General features: G+C 39.1%; 1 non-coding gene across 1 annotated transcript; it reads right to left on the reverse strand.

Annotated features, from left to right (window-relative positions):
• Nucleotides 1-8028: 8028 nt before the first annotated feature.
• LOC122429014 lies at nucleotides 8029-8135 on the reverse strand. The gene has a single exon (XR_006265885.1). It is a non-coding gene; the product is annotated as a U6 spliceosomal RNA (small nuclear RNA).
• Nucleotides 8136-17297: the final 9162 nt, after the last annotated feature.

Below are 17297 nucleotides of genomic sequence, written 5' to 3' on the forward strand. Positions count from 1 at the left end.
AGGGGCCAATCTAATCCCGTTAGCCCTTAAGAGAGAGAACTTTCTCCAGCTGGAGGCTGAAGGGACGAGGCAGAAAGAGAACTCAGAGAGATTCAGAGCATGAGGAGGACCTAACAGGAAGTTGCTGCTTTGAACTGGAGGGGGCAACAGGACAGGAATTCAGGCTGAGAGAGACTCCTGGCCGACAGCCAGCAAGGAAACAGAGACCTCAGGCCTGCAGCCCAAATAACTGAATTCTGTCAACAGCCTGGATGAGCTTGGAAACCGACTTGCCCTCAGAGCCTCCAGATAAGAGTCCAGCTTGCCAACAACTTGATCTCAGCCTGTGACACCCGGGCCAGAGGAACCAGCTGAGCTCACCAGACTCCTGACCTACAGAACTGTGAGATCACAAATTTGTGTGGTGTGAAGCTGCTAAATTTATGGTAATTTGTTATGGAAGTTACAGAAAATGAACACATGGATATATTAGTTAGAATTATGTCACAATTTTGATGACTAGACTAGCCTGTGAACAAGATGGGAGGGTCTGGGGTGGGGTTTACGCTACCTGATTCTGCTGCAGGTTCTTGGGCACCTTTTCGGGAAAGAATATCTTTTTAGACTCTGCCTTTTGGACTCTGCCTTTTGTACATTGTTGAATTTATTTTGTTAATTTTGAAGTTGTTGTGGCTCAGTTGTTAAGTCGTGTCTGGCTCTTTGTGACCTCACGGACTGTAGCAAGCCAGGCTCCTCTGTCTTCCACTATCTCCCGGAGTTTGAAGTACATGTGCTTTAAATCATGTGATTTTGGAAGAGAGCAAATCAGGGTAGCTTCATTCAACCATCTGAACTCAGAAATCTCTTGCTCAAGTCATCATGTATGAGAGTGAAGGAGTATTCCATGAGTCTAGAATCAAAGCACATTTGTGAAAATAAAGGCTATTTGAAAAGAAAATAAATTATACATATGTATCTGAGTGTGACAGTTAATGTTCTGTGTCACCTTGATTGGGCCAGGGGGTGGCCAGATATTTGGTTAAACATTATTTTTGGGTGAGTCTGTGGAGGTGTTTCCAGAAGAGATTAACACTTGAATTCATAGGTTGAGTTAAGCAGATTTGGGTGGGCATCACTCAATTTGATGAGGGCTGAGTGGAATAAAGAATCCACCTGCAATGCGGGAGACCTGGGTTCCAATCCCTGGGTTGGGAAGATCTGCTGGAGGAGGGCATGCCAATCCACATCAGTATTCTTGCCTGGAGAATCCCCATGGACAGAGGAGCCTGGCAGGCTACAGTCCATAGGGTCGCAAAGAGTCGGACAGACTGAGCGACTAAGCACATCACAGCACAGAGGAGAGTGAAAGCTGGGGTCAGGAATAACTCACTCTCTCTGCCTGATTGCATGAGCCTAGACACTTATCTTATGCCCTTGGACTGGGACTTATATCATTGGTTCTCCTGCTTTCTCACACCTTTGGACTGAGTGGAATTACACTACTGGCTTTCTTGGGTCTCCAGCCTACAGACAAACTGTAGGACTTTTTAGCCTCCATAGTCCATAATATGCACCAATGTCTTATGATAAGCTTATATCTCTATCTATCTATCTATCTCCCTATCATCTGTCTCCTCGTGGTCCTGTTTCTCTGGAGAACCCTGACTAATTCAGAGTATGTGTATATTTATATGTACACACACCTATGATGTAACAGACTTTCATTTTATTCATATATTAAAGTTGAAAATATAAACTATACATTTTAAAATTCTTCCTACTGGAAAAGAAATATATAAAAGGTAGTATCACTTTAACTTTGAAGAGAATAGTAATAGTAACCCCAAACACTCATCTTGGTTGGAAGAATCAAAATTGGAATACAAGAATCAGTTTCTTTAAATGACCTAGATTTTTATTGTTTTGGTATTTTAGGATTTTCATTCCACAGACACTTACTGGGAGCCCATCACGTGTCAGTACTAGATGTTGAGGTGTGAACAATGAGCAAGATAGATATTATCCCTGCCTTGATCCCAGGAGAGAAATTTTGGCCCAATTAAATCAGCAAGGGTAGATTCATATTGATATGAATATGGTTGGCTAAAGCACTCTTCTGTACTATTGGGCCACACCAGTGTTCCTGATTTAGGGAGGCATGGGCGTCTATGTCAATATGCAGTAGAGGATCAAACCCAATCAGTAATCTGATAAAGATTTCTTTGCAGAAACCTGCAGGATAAATGGTAATTAGAAGCTAACTAGTCAATAGGGGAGGCCCGAAGAGCCTGCCAGGCAGAGGCAGCAGCAAGCTTGAGGACCTAGGAGGTGGAGAGCCTGGTAAGGTGGTCTGACTGGTAGGTGTTTTGTATGGTGGGAGCAAGGGAGTGGAATGAGGTTGGCTTAATTACTGGATAAAAGATCAGCAGCTATCAGTTCAGTTCAGTCACTCAGTCGTGTCTGACTCTGCAACCCCAAGGACTGCAGCATGCCAGGCCTCCCTGTCCATCACCAACTCCCAGAGTTTACTCAAACTCATGTCTGTTGAGTCGGTGATGCCATCTAACCATCTCATCCTCTGTCGTCCCCTTCTACTCCCACCTTTAATCATTCCCAGCATCAGAGTCTTTTCAAATGGGTCAGTTATATTGTCACCCTGCTTATTTAACTTATATGCAGAGTACATTATGAGAAACGCTGGGCTGGATGAAGCACAGCTGGAATCAAGATTGCCAGGAGAAATGTCAATAACCTCACATATGCAGATGACACCACCCTTATGGCAGAAAGCGAAGAACTAAAGAGCTTCTTGATGAAGGTGAAGGAGGAGAGTGAAAAAGTAGGCTTAAAACTCAACATTCAGAAAACTAAGATCATGGCATCTGGTCCCATCACTTCAGGGAACAGTGGAAACCGTGACAGACTTTATTTTTTTGGTCTCCAAAATCACTGCAGACGATGAATGCAGCCATGAAATTAAAAGGTGCTTGCTCCTTGGAAGAAAAGTTATGACCAACCTAGACAGTATATTAAAAATCAGAGACATTACTTTGCCAACAAAGGTCTGTCTAGTCAAAGCTATGGTTTTTCCAGTGGTCATGTATAGATGTGAGAGTTGGACTATAAAGAAAGCTGAGTGCCAAAGAATTGATGTTTTTGAAATGTGATGCTGGAGAAGACTCTTGTGAGTCCCTTGGACTGCAAGGAGATCCAACCAGTCCATCCTAAAGGAGATTAGTCCTGGGTGTTCATTGGAAAGACTGATGCTGAAGCTGAAACTCCGACACTTTGGCCACCTGATGCCAAGGACTGATTCAGCAGCTATAAGGTGATACATTTTTATTAGTCTTGATCAGCCACCACAATATCTTGGGAAACTGGGAAATAAGTCTGATTTTAATTTTTCCAGCTTTGTTGAGATATAACTGACATAGAACATTGTGTAAGTTTAAGGTATACAATTTAGTGATTTTGTATACATATATATTGCAAAATGATACCATGAAAAGCTTAGTTAACACATCTATCACTTTGTATAGTTATAATTATTTTTCTGTGGTGAGAAATTCCAAAAGCTCCCCTTCTAACAACTTTGAAATATATAATACAGTGTTGTTAACTGTTATCACCATGCTGTAGGTTGCATCCCCAGAACTTATTCACATCATAATTGGAAGTTTATAGCCTTTGACTACTGTCACTCATTTCCCCTACCTACCACCCTTCACCTCTGGCAACCACCAGCCTCCTCTCTGTGTCTCTGAGAATCGTACAGGAGTCCACACATAAGTGAGATCACACCATATTTTCTTTCTCTGTTTGACTTATGTCACTTAGCATAGTGCCCTCAAGGTTCATCCATGTTATTACAAATAGCAGAACTTTCTGTTTTACAGATGAATAATATTCTTTTGCAGATATAGATTATTTATCAATATTTTCTTTATTCATTCATTTACCAACAGACACTTGGGTTGTTTCCATGTCTTGGCTATTGTAAATATAGCTACAGTGAACACAGGAGTGTAGATATTTCTTCAAGACAGTTATTTAATTTCATTCAGGTACATACTCAGAAGTGGAAGTGCTGGATCATATGATAGTTCTATTTTGAATTTTTTGAGGAACATCCATACTGTTTTTCATGGTGGTTGTATGAATTTACCTTCCTACCAACAGTTCTCTTTTCTCCCTATCCTTGTCAAACTTGTGATTTCTTGTCTATTTGATGACAGCCATTCTAACAGGTATGAGGTTATAGCTTATTGTGATTTTGATATGCATTTCCCTGATGACTAGTAATGCTGAATACCTCTCCATGTATTTGTTTAAGCCAGATTTTTTTTTTCATTTATTTATATTAGTTGGAGGCTAATTACTTTACAATATTGTAGTGGTTTTTGCCATACATTGACATGAATCAGCCATGGATTTACATGTATTCCCCATCTTGAACCCTCTTCCCACCTCCCTCCCCATCCCATCCCTCTGGGTCTTCCCAGTGCACCAGCCCTGAGCACTTGTCTCATGCATCCAACCTGGACTGGTGATCTGTTTCACACTTGATAATATACATGTTTCAATGCTATTCTCTCAGATCATCCCACCCTCGCCTTCTCCCAGAGTCCAAAAGTCTGTTTTATACATGTGTCTCTTTTTCTGTCTTGCATATAGGGTTATCGTTACCATCTTTCTAAATTCCATATATATGCGTTAGTATACTGTATTGGTGTTTATCTTTCTGTAAGCCAGATTTTTAACACATCATCTTCACTAGACAGGTTTTATCCACACTCCATAGAATGGGAAGGTTCAGGGAAAATGAGGTTGAGTCTATGGATCGATTGTTATTATCATGTTGTGTGGCTGGTGACTCTCTTATTTTTGATGGACCCCAGAGTATGGTCGCCAACTGCATCATATTCCTTTATTCACTCATTCCCCACCCCCCCTTTTTTTAAAGCACTTATTGAACATTCTGTTTGTCCCCTTTAGTTTATTTTCAATTGTTGGGCACAGATCTGTGTTAGTCTTCCATCACTGCTAACAAATTGTCACAAACTTAGTGGCGGAAAATAACACAAATTTATTGTCTCATAGCTTTAGAGGTCAGAGTCTGACACAGATCACTGGGCTAAAACCAAGATGTTGATAAGGCTACATTCCTTCCCTGAGGTTATGGGGGAATCTGTTTCCTTGCTTCTTCCAGCTTCTAAAGGCTGCCCATATTCCTTGGCTTGAGGGCTCCCTTTTAATTTTCAAAGCCAACAGTATAGCGCCTCTCTGACCCTGTTTGCCTCATCACATCTCTTTTTTTGCTTCCCTCCTCCATTTTTAAGAACCCTTGTGATGACATTGGGTCTGCACAGATAATCCAGGGAGTCTCCCTATTTTAAAGTCAGCTGAACATCAAACTTAATTCCACCAGCAACCTTAATTCCCTTTGCCATGTGACATAATGCATTCACAGGTTCTAGGGATTAGAACGTGGACATCTGTGTCAGGGCCATTATCCTGTCTACCATGTGATTCCTTGAACTCTGCTTCTTGTCTTTTCTTATTGGCTGATATAAAAGTTACATAGAATAGAAAGGGTGATCTCTTCCTGTGGCCCTCTCCCCTTGACCCCATCCTTTCTACACCTTACACACCCTCATCTCTACTTGCCTAACTGACCCCTATGTGTGCGTGCTAAGTCGCTTCAGTCATGTCTGACTCTGTGGGACCCTATGGACTGTAGATCGCCAGGCTCCTCAGTCCATGGGATTCTCCAGGCAAGATTATTGGAGTGGGTTGCCATTCCCTCCTCAAGGGGATCTTCCTCACCTAGGGATCGAACCCATGTCTCTTGCATCTCCTGGATTGGCAGGCAGGTTCTTTACCACTAGTGCCACCTGGGAAGACCAGCTATCTCCCAGGTCCACCATTTTCTGGCTGGCTTTTCCCATCATCCATTATCAACTATATTTTTGAGTTCAAGGCACATCTTATACTTTGTTTGGACAAGCTATTCTATTCTTCTTAATTTGTGAGTTACATGGTTAAAATGTAGAGAGTTAATCATAGCAAGTGATTATAATAAGCCCTCTTATGGTTTCCCACTATGAGTAAGGACAACAGTCACCCTTCTGCTTGGTGTTATGGTGTGATAGTTGCTCTCCTTAAAATTTCAATGCTAGCTCCTGTATCTCCCTATTTTTCAATTTTCTTTTTCTTTTTTTAACCACAATAAGAACAGTGTTAGAAATGGCTTATGAGGAAGCTTGGGTTTCCTTGGTGGTTCAGACAGTAAAGAATCTGCAATGTGGAAAAACCCAAGTTTGATCCCTGGGTCAGGAAGATCTCTTGGATAAGGGAATGGCAACCTACTTTAATATCCTTGCCTGGATAATTCCATGGACAGAGGAACTTGGGGTGCTACAGTCCATGGAGTCTCAAAGAATCAGACAAGTCTGAGTGACAAATACTACTCTTACTATGAGGAAACTTACAGAGCCAGAGAATATGAGAAGCAGTGACATAGTTTTAAATTTTTACAGGGTTTGCAAAGTACTTAGCATCAAGGAGATTATTTTTATTTGCATTTAGAGGAAAGGTTAGTAGGGAAAGAATTTTTTTTTAAAGAAAAAAAGCCAGTCAAATAAGCTATTACTTATGTGAAAACAGTGAGGAAGCTTTTAGCTTTCACTTACAAAGATGATTAGGTGAAAATTTCACAACAAATCTCAAAAACACACACTGATTTCACAGCTGAAGAATTTTTCAGTGATTTGTGAATATTTTGTTTTACAATTTAAGTATTTTTTTCCATTCTACTAGAAAACTGGGTTTACAGTAAATGGGGAAAATGACCTAAATGTATTTTCATTTTAGAAAATGGTACCAAGTTTCTAAAATGGCAATCTGAACAATTTGGTTATATTCTATTGTAATTACAGATAGTACTCATTTTTCTTTAGTTTTTATTCAATAGGCAAAACAATTTTAATTCTTACGAATTAAATTTTTAAACCTTACATTTGTTGTGGACAAAATTTGACTTACCTAGAATGTTGACATTTTATTACTGTGATAAACCAGTTTCAAGGTTCTCTAACATAAGCAATATTTCAATGAAAAGTGATCAATGAAGAAAAGTGAGAAAATAACATGTACTTTCATGGTTTTTGAAAAATTTCCATTTTAAAAAACAAGTCAGGCTATCAGCCAGAACATTATACCTACCATAACAAGTTTTAGATGAGAAATGTGGACTTTTTTTTTTATTACTCTTGAGCTAAATTATCTAGCTCTAAGAGTAAGGCCAAGTTTCATATCCAAATCAGGTGGAAGAATAATAATGACTTTCAGTTTATTTTGCCAATAAACAGCAATTTAGAAAGAGGTATGAAAATAATGAAAATAAATGTCTCAACATGAGCTCTCAGAAACATACTCATGTCATTTTGTCCCTCCAGTAAAAGAATTCTATTTAGTGGGGGTGGTGCATATATGATTTAGTGAAAGTTTGAAATCCTGTATTTTGTATCTCTAAAGTATTGGAGCAATCTGTGGTATTCATTTTAGCATTTCTTCTAAGGATCAAAACTGAACCACAAATTTATGATGAGCTCTTAGGCATTCAGATGTATTTGGTTTTCTTTGGTTGGTTCACTTGAGTGGATGGAATTGTTATTGGAATCCAAGAATACAATATGGCTTAAAAGCATTTGAGTGAATAAGTCACTTTAGCAATTCCTATTGCTGCTGAAGTTCCCAGTCATCTATTTATAAAGTAACCTGCTTGCAACATTGGCAACAAATTTGATTAGTAAATATTTGCTTATCTGACAGATCCAATGTGCTTTTTCTTTCTTTTAAAAATTTATTTATTTTTTATTGAAGGATAATTGTTTTACAGAATTTTGTTGTTTTCTGTCAAACCTCAACATGAGTCAGCCATAGGTATACAGATATCCCCTCCCTCTTGAAACTCCCTCCCATTTCCCGTCCCATCCCACCCCTCTAGGTGGATACAGAGCCCCTGTTTGAGTTCCCTGAGACATACAGAAAAATAAGGAGTGCTTCACGAATTTCTGTGTCATCTTTGAGCAGGGGCCATGCTAATCTTCTCTGGATCATTCCAATTTTAGTGTATGTGCTGGTGAAGTGAGCACCCCATGTGCTTTTGACAAGTATAACATATTAGGAAGAAAAAGACTTCTATTCAGAAATGTTTCTACCCGGTTTGAAACATAGCCAAGCTTTCTGGGCTCAGAACTGAAAATGGTTAATGTGGTCACTGAATGTGTCATCTGGACTCATCTCAGAGGTCCTAGAGTTATCAGAAATCTGGGAGCAGAGAACAGATAAGACATGGTATGAAATGTATAAAAAAAGAATGGAAAAGGCAGTCCTTTATTTCTTAAAACAGTGACATGAATTTTACTTAAAGAGCTGATGTTTGAAAGAGACTCATTGACACAGAAAACAAACTTACAGTTATCAAAAGGGAAAGGTGGGAGGGGAGAGGGATAAATTAGGAGGCTGGGATTAATTTATATACTCTGCTATATATAAAATATGTAAGTAACAGGGACCCACTGTATGGCACAGGGAACTATAGTCAGTTAAAGTAATAACCTATAAGAGAAAAGAATCTGAAAAGGAATATATAGATATGTACATATATACATATATACATAACAGAACTGCTGTGCTATAGACCTGAAACCTACATGATATACTTCAATAAAAAATTAAGACACCTAATGTGTAAGAGGGACATAGGCAGCAGAGAGAGGGGTTTTTTTTATGTGTGCCTCTGTGTTAGGCTGCACTAATGAGAAGAATCTAAATCACATTTCCTGTAATGTCCCAAGACTGAATGTTATATGTTTGACTAAAAAAAAAACACATGTTGAGAAAAAGAAACCAAGATGTCTTTTATGCTAAGGAACGGGACTTTGAGACACACTTCAGAGAACAATGTGGGTGGGGAATTTTTTAAATGAATTATCCACTTGCCACGTATTCAGAAAATTTTTGATCAAGACAGTCCTTTGAGTTTTAGTAACACATGGGATTTCACACTTTCTCTGAGCAATTCGAGTTTCCTTCTCAGAATCTTTTAGCTGCCTAGCTTGAATTGTATCATGTCATAAACTGAAAAATTTATGGGCTCAAATGTAAATTTGTTCTTAAAGAAAGGTAGGAAAATAATCTTATAAAATTATTTTAATAATATTTTTATTATGAAGTAAAAATATTGCATAAGGTTTGAAAATTCTTATTAAATGTTGTACTCAATGGAGAAGACTTCTTAAATAGGTAAAATAGATTCTATGCATCACTGTTCCATCCATACTTGAGATTATGAATTAAAATCTATATATTAAAAAAAAAATCTATATATTATAGAAGATAGATTACCAGAAATTGTATTTTAAAGTTAATTAATCAAAGTGGATCCTATTTATGTTATTAAAAATTCAAGTATAAGAAACTGTATTCAGAATTGAGAGAAAAACATAGGACACCAAAGAAATCATTGGTGAAAAATGATTTACTATCAATACAAAAATCAAAGTCATAAAATTTAATGGATCTTATTCTAGGAAACGTTTTTAAAGAATTAGTTTTAAGAAGTTAAAGCATAAGATTATAAATTAGTTCTTTTCAATTAATATTAAAAAATATACTTAGTATAAAACAGAGCTTTGTTACATAAAAACCTAGGTTAGTGTAGAATATTATAGCTTAAAGGAGAAAATTAGACATTTTTGATATTGCTTCTGTGTACCTCTTTCTAAAATTCTACTGAAAGGAAGATGCTTCTGTGGGTAGCAGGCAATTATATTGTTAACTTAAATATTTAGAAAAGATGGCTTGGATGTTACTCATGAACAAATTCGAAAGTGCTTGATCGTACAACAATTAGCATGAGTCAACATGGATTTTTGACCAATCAATCCGATCAAATGAATTGACTTAAAAAAAAAAACAAACCACCTGTCTAGACACAATTGCTTTTATAGTTACTATTTGATTTTAGAATTCCTGGAATATAGTAATAACACCTACTATTTGCTGGGCAACTGCTTTATGCCAGACACTTTTCTAGAAACCTTTCATGACTTCTGATTAAATTCTCAAAAAGTCAGGGGGCCGTTATCCTCATATTACAGCTAAAGAAAATGGCGTCTCGGTTTAAATGGCTCGTCCCAGATTATACTGTAAGTGGCAGAGGTGGAGTTGAGATATGTCTTTTTCTGAAACCTCTGTTTCCTGCCTCAACCTTGGACTGCCTCACCCAAGGTCAAAGACAGCACTGGGCCTAGGATAACCAATTCTTTCTGTTGTCCTGTGAAAGAGGGATTTTTGGAATGTGGAACTTTCAGAGCTAAGCTTGAGAAAGTCTTGGGCAAACCCAGGTGAATTGGTTATTGTATCTGTAGACATGCTCTTCTGGCTAGCGCACATTCAGGAAGGCCATACTGTTGTGTTAAAAGCTTCCTATTCCTGTTAGATTATCTGCACTGGTGAGGCCATTTCTTTAATCAACAGGATAAAACCAGAGAGCTACCTGCCAGAATAGCTGGATAACTGTGTTGACCAGCTCTTGACACATAGGGAGAACTGAGCTTGCTATCTACCAATCAACTCCAATCTTTAGCATAACTTCAGAGCTCTCAGCTAAAATTGGTTCAAGACATATTATCATAAATCTCTAATGTAGGACAGTAGGGAGCAAAAAAGATGAAAGCAAAAATTTATAAATTAAAAAAAGAAGTCTAGCATATACTTTCCAAGCACAGTTCATTGAAAGGATCAATTACTGGACAAACTTCAAGCAAAACAATATTTTCATCCTTTGTGCTTAATTCAAAGAGAATCAGGGTGTTCTCTGATTATAGCTCTTTTATTTTTCATTTTTATTTTTAATTGAAGTGTAAGTTACAATGTTGTGTTAGTTTCAGTGTACAGAAAAGTGACTCAGTTATATATGTATATTAGAGAGGGTAGCCATTTCCTTCTCCAGGGGATTTTCCCAACCCAGGGATCGAACCCGGGTCTCCTGAACTGCAGATAGGTTCTTTACCATCTGAGTCACCAAGGAAGTCCATAATACCATGTATATATTCTTTTCCAGATTCTTTTCCATTCGCTTTAGTCTCTCAGTCGTGTCCTTCTTTGCGACCCCATGAACTGCAGCATGCCAGGCCTCCCTGTCCATCACTAACTCCCGGAGTCCACCAAAACCTTTGTCCATCGAGCCGGTGATGCCATCCAGCCATCTCATCCTCTGTCGTCCCCTTCTCCTCCTGCCCCCAATCTTTCCCAGCTTTAGGGTCTTTTCAAACGAGTCAGCTCTTCACATAAGGTGGCCAAAGTATTGGAGTTTCAGCTTCAACATCAGTCCTTCCAATGAACACCCAGGACTGATCTCCTTTAGGATGGACTGGTTGGATCTCCTTGCAGGCCAAGGGAATCTCAAGAGTCTTCTCCAACACCACAGTTCAAATCATCAATTCTTCGGCTCTCAGCTTTCTTTATAGTCCAACTCTCCCATCCATACATGACCACTGGAAAAACTATAGCTTTGACTAGATGGACCTTTGTTGGCAAAGTAATGTCACTGCTTTTTAATATGATGTCTAGGTTGGTCATAACTTTTCTTCCAAGGAGTAAGCATCTTTTAATTTCATGGCTGCAGTCACCATCTGCAGTGATTTTGGGGCCCCCAAAAATAAAGTCAGCCACTGTTTCTCTATCTATTTGCCATGAAGTGATGGGACCAGATGCCATGATCTTAGTGTTCTGAATGTTGAGGTTTAACCCAACTTTTTCACTCTCCTCTTTCACTTTCATCAAGAGGCCCTTTAGTTCTTCTTCACTTTCTGTTATTAAAATATGTTGAGTATAGTTCCCTGTGCTATACAGTAGGCCCTTGTTGTTTACTTATTTGATATAAAGTGGTGCTGGGTGCTTAGTCACTCAGTTGTGTTCCACTGTTTGTGACCCCATGGACTGTAGCCTCCCAGGCTCCTCTGTCCATGCAGATTCTCCAGGCAAGAATGCTGGAGTGGGTAGCCTATCCCTTCTCCAGATCTTCCCCACCCAGTAACTGAACTGGGGTCTCCTGCATTGCAGGTGGATTCTTTACCAGCTGAGCTACCAAGGTATGTATATTTTAATCTCAAACTTCTAATTTATCTCTCCCCATCCCTCACTAGCCCCCTTCCCCCCTGCCCCTACTAACCCCTTTGGTAACCGTGAGAATGTTTTCTATGTTTATGAATTTATTTGTTCAATAAGTTCAATTGTATCATTTTTTAGATCCCACATATAAATGAAGTATATATTTGTTTTTGACTTCATTTAGTATGATAATCTCTAGGTTCAACCATGTTGCTGCAAATGACATTATTTCATTCTCTTTCATAGTTGAGTAATATTATTGTATAAATATATTGCATCTTCTTTATCCATTCATCTGTCAATGGACATTTAGGTTGCTTCCATGGCCTGGCTGTCGTCAAGAGTGCTACAGTGAGCATTGGGCTACATGTGTCTTTACAAGTTAGGGTTGTTGCTTGATATATGTGAAGCAGTGTGACTGTGATCATATGGTAGCTCTAGTTTTTGTTTTTTAAGGAACATTCATATTGTTTTCCATAGTGGCCACCAATTTACATTCTCAGCCACAGAGTAGGAGGGTTCCTTTCTTGTCACACCCTCTCCAGCATTTATTAGCTGTAGAGTTTTGATGATGGCCATTTTGACGGGTATGAGATGATACCCCATGATAGTTTGATTCGCATTTCCCTAATGATTAGAGATATTGAAAGTTCTCTTTTTATTAACACAGTGTGTCACTTATGAGCCCTTTATTTTTCTGTTCAAACTAATACCTTATCTGTGAGTATTCTCATAACTTTCGTTTGGACTATTTTTCTAGTAGGATTGTAAATTTCTTGCTGGTGGAATATATGCTTTTAGGTCAGCATAGTAGGTAAAATCATAGACTCTGGGGACAGAATGCTAATTTCATGCTGTTGACCACAAGCAAAATTACTTAACTTCCCTGTTCCTGGTTCCTTCCTCTTTAAAATAGAGACAATAATAGTTCTTCCCATATAAGGTTGTTGTGGGGAATTAAGTGGGTTATTTTATGTAAAAAACTTATAATACTTGCCACAAAGGCTGTGCTAGCTATATTATCATGATTATTTTATTGGTCTAGGGTGATTCTGTGCTGTCTTTGCATTTGGAACAGGCGTCACGGCTGTTGATCTGGCCAGAGTTGGGGAGTATTTGGCATCTAGCACATCTGCTGAGTTTCACAGTCACTTTTTCTAAGAAATAGGAATATGTTATTGTTTTCTGCTTTTGATGTACTAATCAATCCTATGGTGGAACCAAGAATATAGCAATTCTTATCAGGATTCAGAGAGGTCGCCATCTTGAATTTGAGGCTCGAATATTCTTCCTCTGCATGAGTGGAAGAGTCTCTCTGATTATACTCCCCATTCACTCCCTTCCCCCGCCCCGCCCCGAAAGTTACAAATGAGTCATATATGTTGAGACTAGCTTTGCTACGGAGAAGGCAATGGCAAGCCACTCTGGTACTCTTGCTTAGAAAATCTGATGGACGGAGGAACCTGGCAGGCTGCAGTCCATGGGGTCGCTAGAGTCGGACACGACTGAGTGACTTCACTTTCACTTTTCACTTTCATGCATTGGAGAAGGAAATGGCAACCCACTCCAGTATTTTTGCCTGGAGAATCCCAGAGACGGGGGAGCCTTGGTGGGCTGCCATCCGTGGGGTGGCACAGAGTCGGACACTACTGAAGCGACTTAGCAGCAGCAGCAGCTTGGTTAAAGAAAAACTATTCCTTGGTTATTTAAAATATAGCACTAAGGCTTATCATTTATGAGCACTACTTTAACCTAGTGGATTAGGGTCTCTAAAACAGGGTGAGATTGCAAAGCCATGAGGCTTGGTGATGGTCTGAAAAGATTTACCTACTATTACTTGAAAGTGCTTCCTCTGAAATGTGAACTTCGAGGGAGGGAAACTACACCTCTGTAAATTTGCTGCCCAGAGACCAGATACCATTTTAGGACACATGCCTTTCAAATACCATATGATTTTAAAATACTGTATGTTCCAGTGCTGCCTGCTGTATCCACTACATTATGTCTGTGATTCAGAATACTTAATGACATAGTAAGTCATTCCACTCTTGTTTAATCAAGACAAGTTGTGGGATTGATTTATGGAGGAATGGTATGGTAGTATGTACAGAAAACAGCTGGTTTTTAGCAGCAGTTGAAGTGTGTGGATATAGACAAAATAAACAGAGGTACAAACTTGAAGAAATATCTGAGTTCTAATTTCATGGCTTCTTTCCTGCTTGCTTTATAATGCTAAGTTATCTAACAGAACAACTGTCATTACTAACTGTTGATTAGATTTTAAAATTACTAAACGTTAAGAAGATTACTAAGAATTATCATTTGAATTCAAAGATTATGATCAAGTTTATGAAGTGTGGTTGAAAATATAAAATATTGACAGAAATTATTAAAGGTATTTATGTTGGTTGAATGTTTATTTAATATGTTCTCTTACTGAGAGAACAATAATTCTAGGGAACACCTAAGCAATTTTATATGAAGGCGTTATGTGGGGATGATCAGCATATATTTATTGAAACTAGAGCATCACCTCTTCTAAGAGGTTTCTGACACCCTGAACAAATTTCTAAATATCTCCTAGGTCATTATATTAAAAGTGATAAAAAGGTCTTTGAAAATGCAGGGAGTTTTTACAAGAGCATTGGCCTCAGAATATTTCAGGCCAGTATTACTGAACTGTTCATCCATGGCATCTAAGTGTTGGAGGTGCTCCTAAGAAAGGAATACTTAAGAAAGCTGAGATCTGGGAAGGGCATGATGAGACAGAAGCTGAATCAATGACAAAGAGATTCAATGACAAAGGTCTTCCTTCCTTCCTTCCTTGCCTTGTATTTCTGTATCCTGGATATTACTTTTTGTGCTTGGACATTCCTTTATTTGGGCTTCCCTGATGGCTTAGTGGTAAAGAATCTGCGTGCCAATGCAGGAGACACAGGTTCGATCCCTGATCTGAAACAATCTCATGGAGAAGTTGGAGAAGGAAATGGCAACCCACTCCAGTATTCTTGCCTGGAGAATCCCAGGAACAGAGGAACCTGGTGGGCTGCCATCTATGGGGTCGCACAGAGTTGGACACGACTGTAGCGACCTAGCAGCAGCAGCAGCAGCAGCATGGAGAAGTAAATGCAACCCGCTCTAGTATTCTGGCCTGGAGAACCCCATGGATAGAGGAGCCTGCAACTACAGTCCATGGGGTTACAGACTCATCATGAGTCAGCGACTGAATAAACATGCACACATTCCTTTATTCCTTGAGTGATAGGGAGCAACTATCCAGAGAGCTGATTATAAGGGTTACTAAATGACCAGAGAGTAAATTGAATATTTGGTGCCAGTAAGCTTTCTGAAAACCACATCCTAAATAGTTATTAATAACTAATCATTGGTAACACATAAATTTATATCTTTCCCCCAGAAACTGGGGAAGGGCTTCTCCTGTGAAGTGAAGCCAATCTGGAACATAGATGTGATTCTTGGGGATGAGGCAGCCATTTTGTTACCATCATGATATTAGAAATTTTGGGAGAAAAAAATTATGGGAAAACTTTCTTTTTTCTTGTGTATAAAAGAGATATTAGCACAGCTATGGCACGTGAGGAAAGTGGATGTGAAGTTCAAGAAACCCACTTGTGGCAGGTACTGAGGGTTTAGTTATTTGACCCTCTATCCAGTTTCTGTCTCCTTTGCTTTTCTCTAGGATAGAGCCTGAATAACAATGTGCTCAGTATCTCAATGCCTTTGCAGACAGAAGTGGCCATGAACATGATTCTGGCCAGTAAGATATAGGCTAAAGTCTATGGGGAGGTGAAAATGATATTTTTAAATAAAGCCTTGCTGGGAGAAAGCTTTTAATCCATTTTCCTCTTTCTCTGTAGAACATGGAATATTGTAGAAATGTCATGATGAAAGTCATTTGCCAAGGACAGCAAGTCAGGGAGAAAGAAGCAACATGGAGGATCTCTTGCATTGGAACTGGATTACTTACCTCTGACACTGTGAAGTGAAGAAAAGAAAAAAGGAAAATCTGATGTATCAGATAGGGTCCTGGCAGATACAAGGGGTGGCCAAAAGGCCTTAAAAATAATTTAATGAAGAAACTCTTTACAGAGTTATGAGAAAAGAGAAAGGAAATATGTCAGTATTCTTCAGAGAAATAAAACCAACAGTTATTCTTCCTTCTTCCTCCCTTTCCCCTTTTCCTTTCCCCCCTCCTCCGTTTCTTTCTTTCTTTTCTCTCTTGCTCCCCTCTCTCTTCTCTCTTTCAATTGCTTTCTGTGATTGTGGGAGTTGACAAGTTCACAATCTGCAAGAATCAATATCTCAGATTGAGTCTGAAGGCTGGCAGGCTGCCTTCAGGGAACCAATGTTCTGTTTCACAGGCCATCAGGCGGGACAATTCTCTCTTACTTAAAAGAGAGTCAGTCTTTTTGAACTATTCAGGCCTTCAACTAATTGGGTAGGGCCCATCCACTTTTGGGAGAGCAATCTGCTTTACTCAGTCTGTTACTGAAGGGTGTGTGGGGTCGGGTTACTGGGCGCTCAACAGCCAACAAACTGGCCAGGTTGGTAGAAAGGAAAGTTTGCTTTATCTCAGATGCTGGCAGCTGAGCGGGGGTGGGGGTGTGAGGGCAAAAGTCTGTCCAAAGGCCAACTCCTCCTTGCCCATAACTGGTAACTAGTGGGGCAAGAGATTTTATAAGTAGAAGGAGGGGGCTGCTTGTAGAAACAGCACAGTCAGCTCTGACAGTCATCTTCAAATTCCTTCTCGATGGTCTGACCAGTGTCATCTTGATTGTTTTAGGTAGAGTTAATCTTAAGTTACAGGGTCTACTTGTTCCCATTTCACTGAGGCCAGTTTTGGAATTGTGGCAGCTCATGTGCTGGGTATAGTCTGGTCTTTGTGTAGTTAACTTTTCCACCTGGTGTTTTAGTAGCTATAAGACAGCTCACAGGATATGGCTCAGAATATTATCTATAGCCCTTGAGAAAGAACAAAAGGTCCTTGACTATGCTTAATGACTACATATGTTATTATTTAGTCTCCTGTGACTGTTTTCCTTTGTTTCCATATTTCTCATTTCTCTGATTAAACTTATTCTTTGACTGAAGTTTTCCATAGACAAAAAGCAGACAGA

Source organism: Cervus canadensis, chromosome 27, assembly GCF_019320065.1.
Source record: "Cervus canadensis isolate Bull #8, Minnesota chromosome 27, ASM1932006v1, whole genome shotgun sequence".
Classification (NCBI taxonomy): Eukaryota; Metazoa; Chordata; class Mammalia; order Artiodactyla; family Cervidae; genus Cervus; species Cervus canadensis.